Source organism: Erythranthe guttata, chromosome 13 (genome assembly GCF_056151865.1).
Source record: "Erythranthe guttata isolate IM_541 chromosome 13, IM_541, whole genome shotgun sequence".
In the NCBI taxonomy this organism is placed as follows: domain Eukaryota; kingdom Viridiplantae; phylum Streptophyta; class Magnoliopsida; order Lamiales; family Phrymaceae; genus Erythranthe; species Erythranthe guttata.
Window position 1 is genome coordinate 12,520,001 of NC_142545.1, and position 11,700 is coordinate 12,531,700.

The 11,700-nt window shown below is 38.2% G+C and overlaps 1 long non-coding RNA gene across 1 annotated transcript; it reads right to left on the minus strand.

Moving 5' to 3' along the window:
• Positions 1-6,155: 6,155 nt before the first annotated feature.
• On the minus strand, positions 6,156-9,244 carry LOC148765942 (uncharacterized). Its single transcript, XR_016029299.1, has 2 exons — positions 8,876-9,244; positions 6,156-6,365 (listed from the first exon to the last, which is right to left on the minus strand). It is a non-coding gene; the product is annotated as an uncharacterized LOC148765942 (long non-coding RNA).
• Between the last annotated feature and the right edge of the window lie 2,456 nt (positions 9,245-11,700).

Below are 11,700 nucleotides of genomic sequence, written 5' to 3' on the forward strand. Positions count from 1 at the left end.
GTTTTTCGTGTCCCCACACCTCCCCTCAAAACGGACACGCTGGATGATCCGCACTATAACCAACATGATTCGATCCCCTATCTTTCAAGCTCATCTTCCTCATACTTATTGGGTCGAAGCCCTTCATATGGCCACCCATCTACTCAATATCTTACCTACCAAAACCACACAAAACGGGACCCCTCACGAAGCTCTTTACCTCACCAAACCCACATACTCCCATCTTCGAGTGTTCGGCTGTCTCTAGTATCCCAACCTCACCGCCACCACACCACATAAACTAGCCCCCTGTTCTATACCTTGTGTTTATCTCGGCCACCCTTCCTCTCATAAAGTCTACCGTTGCCTTGATAGATCCACTGGCCGAATCAATATTTTTTCGCCATGTCACTTTCGACGAAACTCATTTTCCTTTTGTAGAGTCAACTCCCTCCACAAACACACTCCCTATCTCTGGATTGGACGAAAACACACAATCAATGTTCCTCCTCCCTCAACCTTCGTCTAACTATTGCAATAGTGCATCCAACTGTTGCAACAGTGCACCACCATGTTCCAACAGTTCGTCCAACAGTCCTTCAACACAGCTGACACCTGCTTCACTTGAGGCACCGCCTCTCGACCATGACCAGCTCACAGCCCCTTCTGCTACTTCCACATCTCCTTCTTCTATTACCACACCTCCCCCACCTGCTCCTATGGTGACTCGTAGTAAAGCAGGCATCCACAAACCCAAAGTCCCATTCTCTCTCGTTGTGTCTTCTACCTCCCCCATCCCCACCAACTATCGCCAAGCTCTTGACCAAAATAAACGCCATTTTGAGGAATATACTGCTTTAATTAAAAACAAATACTAAGAATGTTGTACTCCACCCCCCGTTCACTAATGTTATTTATGGTAAGTGGGTATACAAACAGAAACTCAAGTCTGATGGCTCCCTTGAGCGATACAAAGCAAGGTGGGTTGTTCGCGGGTTCCACCAGCAGGCTGGTATCGACTTTGACGAGAATTTTAGCCCAGTTGTCAAACCAACTACTATTAGAACAGTTCTCAGTATTGCTCTCCGATCATGGCCGGTCCACCAAATCGATGTGAAAAATGTCTTCTTATATGGCACTCTCTCTAAAACTGTCTACTGCGAACAACCTCCCGGATGCGTCGATCCATCTTTCCGTACTCACGTGTGTCGTCTCAACAAAGCTCTATATGGTCTCAAGCAGGCACATAGGGCTTGATATAAGCGTTTTGCCTCTTACATTACCACCATGGGCTTCACAGAATGCAAGTCTAACACTTCACTCTTTGTGTACTGTCGCAACAGTTCCCGCGCCTTGCTTCTATTGTATGTCGATGACATTGTACTTACGTCCACCACACCTGAACTGCTCCGATCTATCATTGTTGCCCTTTATAACGAGTTTGCAATGATCGATCTTGGCGATCTTCACTACTTTCTCGGAATCTCAGTCACTCGCTCGTCGAATGGGCTATTTCTCTCTCAACGCATGTACGCCGACGAGATACTACAGCGTGCACACATGGCTTCCTGCAACCCTTGTTTCACGCCGACTGACAGAAATAACAAGTTGTTTTCGACCACTGGACCTCTAGTTGATGACCCTACCCTCTTTCGCAGCCTTGCCGGTGCACTGCAATACCTCACTGTCAATCGTCCAGACATCTGCTATGATGTGCAACAAGTTTGTTAATTCATGCATGATCCGAGGGAACCTCATATGGCTGCTCTCAAGCGTATCCTTTGCTACATTCGTGGCACTCTCGACCATGGCATTATCCTCTCCCCCAATCCGGACATCTCTCTTGTCGCTTACTCATACGCCGATTAGGGTGGTTGTCCTGACACTCGTCATTCGACATCGGGCTATTGCGTTTTCCTCGGCAACAACCTCATTTATTGGTCTTCCAAACGACAGGTCACCACTTCTCGATCTAGTGCAGAGATTGAATATCGAGTTGTCGCAAACGTCGTCGACGAAACGATTTAGTTACGCAACCTACTTTCAAAGTTGCTCTGCACTCTTTCAAAAGCCACCATTGTCTATTGTGACAACGTCAGTTATGTCTACCTATTCAGCAATCCTAATACTCTCGTATGAAATATGTGGAAATTGATATTCACTTTGTCCGCGACAAAGTTGCTTTGGGACACGTTCGAGTTCTTCACGTCCCATCCAGTTACCGGTTTGCCGATATCTTCACGAAAGGACTCCCGACTCAACTGTTTCAACAGTTTGTCCTCTCCTGTAAACTTATTGCCCACAAACCCTGCATCAGCTAACCTGGCTTCAGTGATAAATTCATTAAATTCTTGCATCCCGAGCAGATGTGTATTAGATCCTTCTTTCTTCTCTTCAAGATCTTTAATAAAGTTGAAGTCGCCGCCTAACATCTATGGATCCAAAAAAGTTTTACTGAGCTCAGTGAGATACTCCCATAAAGGAATTCTCTCGAATCTCTCCTGACGATTGCACTTGGCATAAATAAAGGACAACTTTTCGATGTAGAAATTTGAGCAAACATCCATCGTAATGCATTGAGCATGAATATCTATCAGCTTCAGAGTCACCTCATCCCTCCAAAAACCCAAATATACAAATTAATTGGGTCACCGTACAGATAATCCTTGAATCCAATCTTTTGAGAAACTCTCGTAGTTTTAGAATTATGTTGTTTCAGTTCTTGAAGAACTACAATTTGTGGTCGATGTTGAGTAATTGAATTTTCTAAATACAAAAGGGAATTAGGGTTCCTGATACCCCTGATTTCCATATGAAAATCGACATCAAGAAACAATGGACTTTGGTGATTCCTCAATTATTCGTTTCTTCCTTGAACAACCAGGTCCTCTTTTGATTTTTGAAGGGGAGTTTCGGTTTAGTTTTTGTTTAGGAGATTTGATCGGTTCAGCCAATGGTATTTCACTCTCTCCCGTTGATTTATCTAAAATATGGTGTTGCTCATCATCCGATTCTTCAGTAGCATCTTCTTCCTCTTCCTTTTGTTTACTCTGAAAGTGAACCTTTGTTGACATAATGGGTCTCCAAATTTGACAAAAGCTCTTCATCAGTACGTGTGACGGCACCATCTTCTGAATTCCCTTCCCAATTGAGAGAGTGATTGGAGTACGCTTACTCCGATTGTTTGCTTCTTCCAGATTATCAAGCTTGGCCAAGGCGTGAGTAGGAGTCAAGAGTGCGTCGGATCTTCAGCACTATTGTCGTGGTCCAGAACATCAAACCGATTAGACATGGTTGGGGTCGATTAGACTAATCACTGGCTTCTTGTCCAGGTGCCAAGATTGATACATTTTCGAACGAATATCTTCGAGGCTAGATCGGCCCCTAGAAAACATCATTATCGAGGCATGCACAAATTGTTTTGAGGTAAGATCCATCTCTAAAGGAGAGAACAAACATGTTGGTGCCTCCTCAATTGACATAAATTGTTGAGGTGGAAACGAAGTAGCAATGGGATTAAACCAATATGGAACAGGTTCAGGGTTTGTGGGTAACGTGACTTGAGCAAAGGTACGAGACATATGATTAATCTTCTCCGGCAAGATTGAACGAGGGGATGACTGATGCAGGTCGTTGGCAGAAACCAACGGCGGATCTCTCATATCGTCGGCAAGATTAATTACAATTACATTCACAACTAACTAATACAATGAAAATATAAAATATTTAATCCCATAAGACTTAACGAAATTTAGATGATCGTATCTGTTGGGAATCCGGACGTGTACGTGGCGAAAAACAAAAATTTTACATGAAATAAACAATTTAATTCACATAATCACATGCTCGATTTGTATTAAACAATTAATTGCGTACATTTGCGCTTCCACCGATAATTAAAAAAGAAACCAACAATCATGCGTATTAATTCGATAATTAAAACACAGAGCATGCTCGCAACAAAACGTAATATACATACATATAATTTCCTGAAAAACGATCATGGATACATACAATATCAATTTCATGAAAAACATATAGCACACAATTTAATCTAATTAAATAGAACCTTGTATCTAACGGATCCGACAGATTACCTTTTGTAGCGTGAGGAGAACTATCGGATCGAAGCAAACTGCCACGGAAACCAATCAGTGCAGTCGGGAGGAGCAGCGGCGACGGACGCGCTTATCGACGGCGGCGCGTGAGATCCACGCGGTGTCTTCGGGCGGCGCGTGGAGGCGCATGCGGCGGTGACTCGGCAATGGCTTTTCGTCAATTCGACTCCTTGATCTTCCTCCTCTCGGATTTCACCTCGTATACTGAGATCTACTAAATACGTGGCACTATACACGCAAAATTTAGAATAGACGGAAGAAAAATATGAAAGGATAAAAACTACTAACGATGAACGGCTCGTGTGGCCGATTCTGGCGACGGGCGGCGATGGTGGCGACGGCCGTGGGTGAAGATGGCCGAGGGTTGTGAGATCCGAGCAGCTAGGGTTTGATTAGTGTGTTGTGTGTTGTGCAAGACGTATAAATCATGTATTTATAGTGTCTTGTATAAAAGCCCTAACGGGCTTAAGTTGGACCAGGCCCAACAGCTTAAGTTCGTTAGTTCTTTACTCGCTCGTTTCTCACAACTCAATGATCGGAAAATTGTAACGATTATATTTTCTAAATCATTGTAACGTCCTCGTCATTACAAGTGGAAACTTTAATTCAGTGTACTTTCTAAATTTGAAAACTTCCCAATTTAGAAAGTTCACTACGATGTTCGCCTATTCATTTCCTTTTCTTATTCTAATTCATAATTCCAAATTATGAATGTTGGACTCAGTCATATTGACTTCCAATCATGCAAAAATTAAACATTTTATCTTTGACCGTTTATTCAAAGATCTCGAGTGCACAAGCAGTGTGACCCTCAATGGTTCAGGTGTAAGCTAGTCGTGGGTCCACAAACCTTTGTGGGTCTAAACTCGTCCCTTAGAGTTACGATTAATATGAAGCTCATTTCACCTTAATCACCCAGCGAATCAAGATTGGCGTCTAGCAACTACGCGTCATGATTCTCTAGATACAAATGAAGTCCCTGCAAGAACCTTTTGATATAGTTAACGTACAGTACGATCCCTTCGATTCATATGTCCCGATTGAACTAGAGGCATTGGTTCATCGAGACCTCCTTAGTAGTTCAATGACTGTGCGATCGTTCTAAGTATTGTAAACGATATGTGCATGACTTAGAGAATTGAATTCTCTAATCATTACTTAGTCAGCTCTGGCCAGAGACTTAGAGAGTACAAACTATGAGAACACACAGGACATCCAAGACTATTCTAGCGATCGAATCCCCGACTACAGTACATATACCTCCCACTAGATTTCGAGCTACATGAACACTAGCCCTTGGGGCGGTCCTCGGTGGAACTCAGGGACAAGTCACGATACAGCTGGTCCTCTAGTGAAGTCACGGTGATGTCTAGGTCATAAGGACTAATGGTACAACTATACCATAGATATCTATACTCGATTATTGAGAACCACTTAGAGATTTCTAGGGTGAGGGAGTTCAGTGAACTCGTCAAATTACAAACACCCACTTATGCATGCCGATATCCCAATACCGTTTACTGATGAGATGCAGTACACATACACTAAGTTCTAGTCTTTTAATGGGAAAGGCCGATATCTACATTAGTGGCGTAACCCTACGACTAGGAACACATTTAACAGTTATAATACTAAAGTAAATATCTCACGATCCTAAAAGATCAATTACTAGTACTTGTAATAACTGTAAGGACTATATCTATGTTTGAATGTTTGAAACAAGGGACAAAGATATAGAACGTCAAGGTATTTTATCATTAATACGAAAAATAATTATTTATTACAAGAATAAATGGAAAGACCATTGGAGCACCCTCAATGATTTAATGGAAATTTTAGAAACACGGACTTTATTAATACCTTTTGGATCCAATTTGAACTTTGAGAAAAACAACTTTAAAATTATAGAACCATTTCCCTTTACTTCAAATCTAACCCACAATCGGAAAATAAGATTTTTCATAGAGAGTGTACCATAACATGAACGGGATTTTGAAAATAATCTTGATGTGGCGAAATAATCCACATAAAACATCACCGGGGTTTAGAAAACACTCGTAAGACAGCGGAAGGAAATAAACTTTATTTAAGATACCCCCGTTTAATAGACTGGGTTCCCAAATCAGAGTACAAAAATTAAAAATCGATATCTTGGCTAGATATTTTAGAAATCGTTGATGTGGTAAAAATCCGAGTTAAACAGTCAAGGCGTCAAGGCTAGCGATTCCTCGAACTCCACTCCGCCGGCCTCCTAGTTGTTACGACCACCTGAAAAGGGAATATAAATAAAAGCGTGAGCCCAACCACTGGCTCAGTAAGGACATTGGCCTGACGAAACTCACGCCTCTCTCAACGTGTCACTCACGACCTATGGGAGTCCTAAAGTCCCTGTCTATGTTCTTTTCTGTCTAAGGCTTTTACGTCATAATTGTATTCTGCTATATTATTTGATCGACGTTAATCACGACATATAGTCACATCACCAATAATTAAACATATAACTTCACATATGAGCACATAATAAAAAGTCTGGTTGCGCTTTGAAAGCCATTTGAAATTCACTTTGAAAATCATGTGGGGATTCGTTTTCCTTTAGAAATCATTTCTTAGTTCATTTTGGAACTCGTCTTGGACAAAATACCCCTTTCAACGAAGTTCCCCTTTTTAGAACGAAAGCCCCCTTTTAAACCTCTTTTTAAAAAACATTTTTCTTTCAAACTCTTTCGTATGCAAGTATGCACATGTTGGGATCCCCATCAAAACCGTAACGTAAGCATCGGCAATAGACGTTTATATGTTGAGCCCGGTCATTCGGTAGGAGCTAACCACCCTGTTGTTCTATAGTAACTATTGTTGGGATACCGGCCCCCCGTATCCCGTATCTATTCAACCGTAGCAACGTTACAATTTTGACTTTTCTATAGTAGACCACGCAATACCAATTAATGACTCGATGAATGCACACGAGTCAAAAACACGATAATAATTCCAATTATATCATTCACGTAATTCGAAGGATTTAAATCATATAATTCGGAAGTAATTTCCGAGACTATAGTAAGCACATAGAGGTCAAACATTAGTAATAAAGACACATATACTCGAACACAGAGGCACTTATACGTATTTATATACTTATACATATACGTATATCCTCTAATATATAACTATGTGTTATAAGTTTCCTCAACCCGAAGGGAGTACGCCTATAACATTATAGATCTAAACTATCGATATACATATAAATATACTTGTATATATACATACTTATACCTCACAAGAGTAAACCACATAATTCAAATACACATAATGAAATCACACTTCTTAATTAAGCAACCATCGGAAATTTAATTCATTATAAGTACTAGCACATAGTAATTTCGAAGAACAACCCATTGTTCTAATCTTAGATTAGTCTAAGAATATGTCTTGATGTCGCTCAATACTCACAGTAAACTTCATCTATGTTCAATTATTATGTTAAGTTATGCCTCAAGAGTTTAAACCATGCTCATAAAGGACCATTTAATTCAAGTAGTTTACTTGTAGGAAAATCGGACACTTTTGACACTTTAACTTCAAAAATACATTTCTCTTAGAACATATCTTCAAAAATTCTGAAACTTTAACACAATACTCCTATATCATTGGAAAAGACTCCTTTAAAACAGTTTTCGAAGACAAGCAGTAGCCTAAGAGAAATAAGTAAAACAGTACAGTAGTATGGTCACACTTTCAGAAACAGAACCAACCACTTTAAAAATACTCAATAAATCACCCTTTTGTTAAAACACTGCACACCTTTGTCGAAAATTGGTTTTATAAGTTATAAATCCATTCCAAGTGAAATCAAAGAAATTGACTAGGAAAACATTGATTTTTAAAGCAAACCCTCAGCTAACTCGAAAATTGTACAGGTTTAGTAAATAATTCATATCTTAATCATCCAAAATCCGTTTGATGTTTAAAATATATCAAATTAAAGATAACATAAAGATCTAGTTACCCATAAACTTTCGTGATTTTAGGAAAACAGGGAATCTGTGAAACATGCAGTAAACTCCGAGACTGAAAACCTGAAAATTCATTAGTGATCTATATCTCCATCTTTGATCAAAACTGATCTGGCAGTTTAGGCACTATAACTTTAGAAATTCATATCTCCTAAACCGTAGATCCAAAGATGATGAAATTCGGAACACATGTTCATATCTAAGTCTAGGGTATAGGGTTAAAACAGTTTATGAAGAAACTTATCTATGTAAGAGATATAATCAATTTAGTGCAGTAACATAAGCAGAAATTCAGAACAGATCCACTAACTTTAAAAATATCAAATAATTCATCACTTAATCCAAAAGTTACCAAATTTTGTATAATGTTAGTTTCATAAGTAAATAATTATATTGGAGTGAAATCACTTCAATAAGAGTAGTATAAAAAGCTATTTAACACATAATTCGTGGATGACTCCGAAACTGTGCAGATTCAGAAAACGATTGATAACTCACTCAATACAAATCCGATTTATGCACAATTTATATCCACATAAAGCTAACCGAAAGATCTAGACTACCACCAAATTTTATAATTTTATCTTAGGGATTACCCGATGAGACATGCAATACAATCAGAAGCTACGAAACTGAAATTCAAGTAGTGTTCATAAGAACTTTATCTTCTAAAGCCCAAAATTAAACCACAAACATATAATTCATTAAAACCCATATAATTTATATTAATTAGGTTATTATTTCAGTAAAGACCAAGGTCCTTACCCAATAGCAAGAAATCCAAGATGAAGGAGTAAGAAAACCAAAGGCTCGGTGGATTTTTGGGGGGTTTGGCTTGGATGTTCTTGGATGGCTTTGGGGCTGAGTTTGAAGGATGTGAATGGGCTGTTTCTTGAAGAAAAAAGATGGAGTTTCTCTTTTCGAGAGGAGAGGAATTAAAGAGAGAAGAGCAAGGGGCTTTGAAGGGTGTGAATGGGTTGTTTCTTGAAGAAAGAAGATGGAGTTTCTCTTTTCGAGAGGAGAGGAATTGAAGAGAGAAGAGGAAGGGGCTTTGATGGGAGCTTCTTGAAGTGCAAGAAGAGAATTCTTCTTGGGGGATCAAAGGAGAGGGCCTTTTGGCTGGTGTTTTGGTGTGAAGAGAATGTGAAGAGGAGGGGTTTATTTATAGAGGAGATGAGGCCCTTATTTGCAATATAAAAGATATTGAAGTTTTATTGGAAATTCGGAAGAACATACATTGGGGGCTTCATTGCAATATAGAAGAGAAGAGGGGAGTCTTTAGTAATTAATAAACTTAGGGGCAGTTCACACACACAACACACGGTCACATATACACACATAAGAGACTTTTAATTGCTATCATTAACCCATATAATTCACATCAATTCAATCTGAGGCCAATAGAAAATAATTATCATGACAACTTATTAAATCTCGTATTATCTCAATAGATTAATCATTAATTAAAGCACATCATTAAAATTCGTGGACTAAATCACATAATTCATTTAATTGTATAATCATAATTATTATAAACACTTGAACGAGCAACCACATTATAACATCTAGTAATCATCAATATTATAAATACTTATGAAGCACTTAATCAGATAATTACTAATCATAGATTAGATTAGATTAAACCATGGGAGCATATAAGTTATTTAATTCAATTAAGATGCATAATAGATTATAATTCACTTAATTCATGTAAATAGAATAACATGGTCACATACATTACTTAAAGTCACGTAAACATTTCGGATAAATATAATTATTAATTATTCATGAATTGCATATAATATATTCTATGCATTATGAAAATGCGGGGTGTTACAACCACCGCCACAAGTTGGCTTTTTGGTCACCTACTCTAACAGTATCATGCCTTCTTTTTTTTCCTACTTTCATCAACCACATTATTAAAACCATGAACTCAAGTAAATTTTAATTACTAAATAAATAAAATACAATGTGAACAAATGTTTAGAATGCGACAAATAATTGAAAGATATAAAGTAAAAATTAGGATAAAATAATACATACATTACATAAAAATAAGGCATTTTATAGTTTTGGTTCAGTTCGGATCGGTTATTTACCCTTTCCACCGTACCGAATCAAATAATTATGTTTTCAAGGAAAATAAACGTACATACGGTATGTTCGGTATGGTTTGAAACAGCTCGGTTTTTCGATTTTTTTGCTCAACCCTGCTTCCACTAGTTGGAACAAATTTTTAGTTTTGTCCATAACTTGTTGGCTTTAAATGCCACCATTATACATGAGACTATTTTTAATTTGAATTTGATAGGATTTTCGAAAATAATTCTTAATTGTTTTCACCAGAAATTACATTAAAGTATCAATATTTATTTTATATTATAGGCGTGGATAATAAAGGAATCTTCTGAGTTTCATCGATTCCAATTAAACAAAATCGATTTTGGAACAAAAAAATTCATTATATTTTCCAACCAAAAAAAAAAGTAGAACAAAATTGGACCTGAATAAAACCTCTATTTTGGAAGAAGATGAACAATACTGATTAGGGCCAATAGTGTTTGACGTATACATCGCACCATGAGTCGCCGATTTAGCCAAAAGCATGTCCGTCGCATTCGCCGGAACGGCGCGTAGCATATACGTCGGATCGATGTACTTCACCGTGAAAAGCTCCGTCGGCTGATCCCTATCCTACAACCTCTTCAGCCACCCACCCACGTCCCAGAAAAAACGGGTTACCCGATTCGTCCTTCTCCTGCACGTGGGACCCGTTGTTATCCCGACCCGGGCGTCATTGTCCGTCTAGAATGCCAATTGGCTAATTAACGTAGAGTGGCGCCTACTACGCGGTGAGCTTTGCATGGTGACTAACTACTGAAAATTGGATCTTGTTACAATTCTATATTATAACCAGTGTTCTAAAAATCGGCCGAGGCGGTCCAAAACCTTTACGATTGTAGTGTAAAGGTTTGAAAAATCGGTTTTTTGCCTGTGAGGCGGTCTGAGGCGGTCCGAGGCGGTCTGAGGCGGTCAAACCTTTAAGGCGGGTCAAACTCCGTGACGAAAATCGGTCAAAAATCGGTTAAAAATCGGTTTTTATTTTTTATTTTTTTTATAATTCGAAATAAAAGTTGGATTTTAATCAAAGAAAATATGAGTTTATGCCTTATTTTGTTTATGTTAATTATTATTGTTAAAGAACTGAATAAATGTTAATTCAAAACTTTTGCTTTTTTATTTATATTTTATAAGGATATTTATGTATTATGATCTCATAATTATTAAATTTTTATTATGTTATTAGGATATATACATGATGGAGATATAACTATGTTTAAATATCTTTTTATATATGTTTGGAGTATTTATATATAATATTTAGAAATATTATATTAAATTTTAAAAACCGACTTATTTCCGATTTATCACCGATTAATCACCGCCGCACCGATTAATCGTGAGTCGGTGCCTGACCGACTCGGACCCGATTGCCGCCTTTTACAACCTTGATTATAACAGCCTCAAAATATTAAGTCATTTAATTTGGTTTAGGTTGTATTTGGGCCTTGATCATTACCACCCAG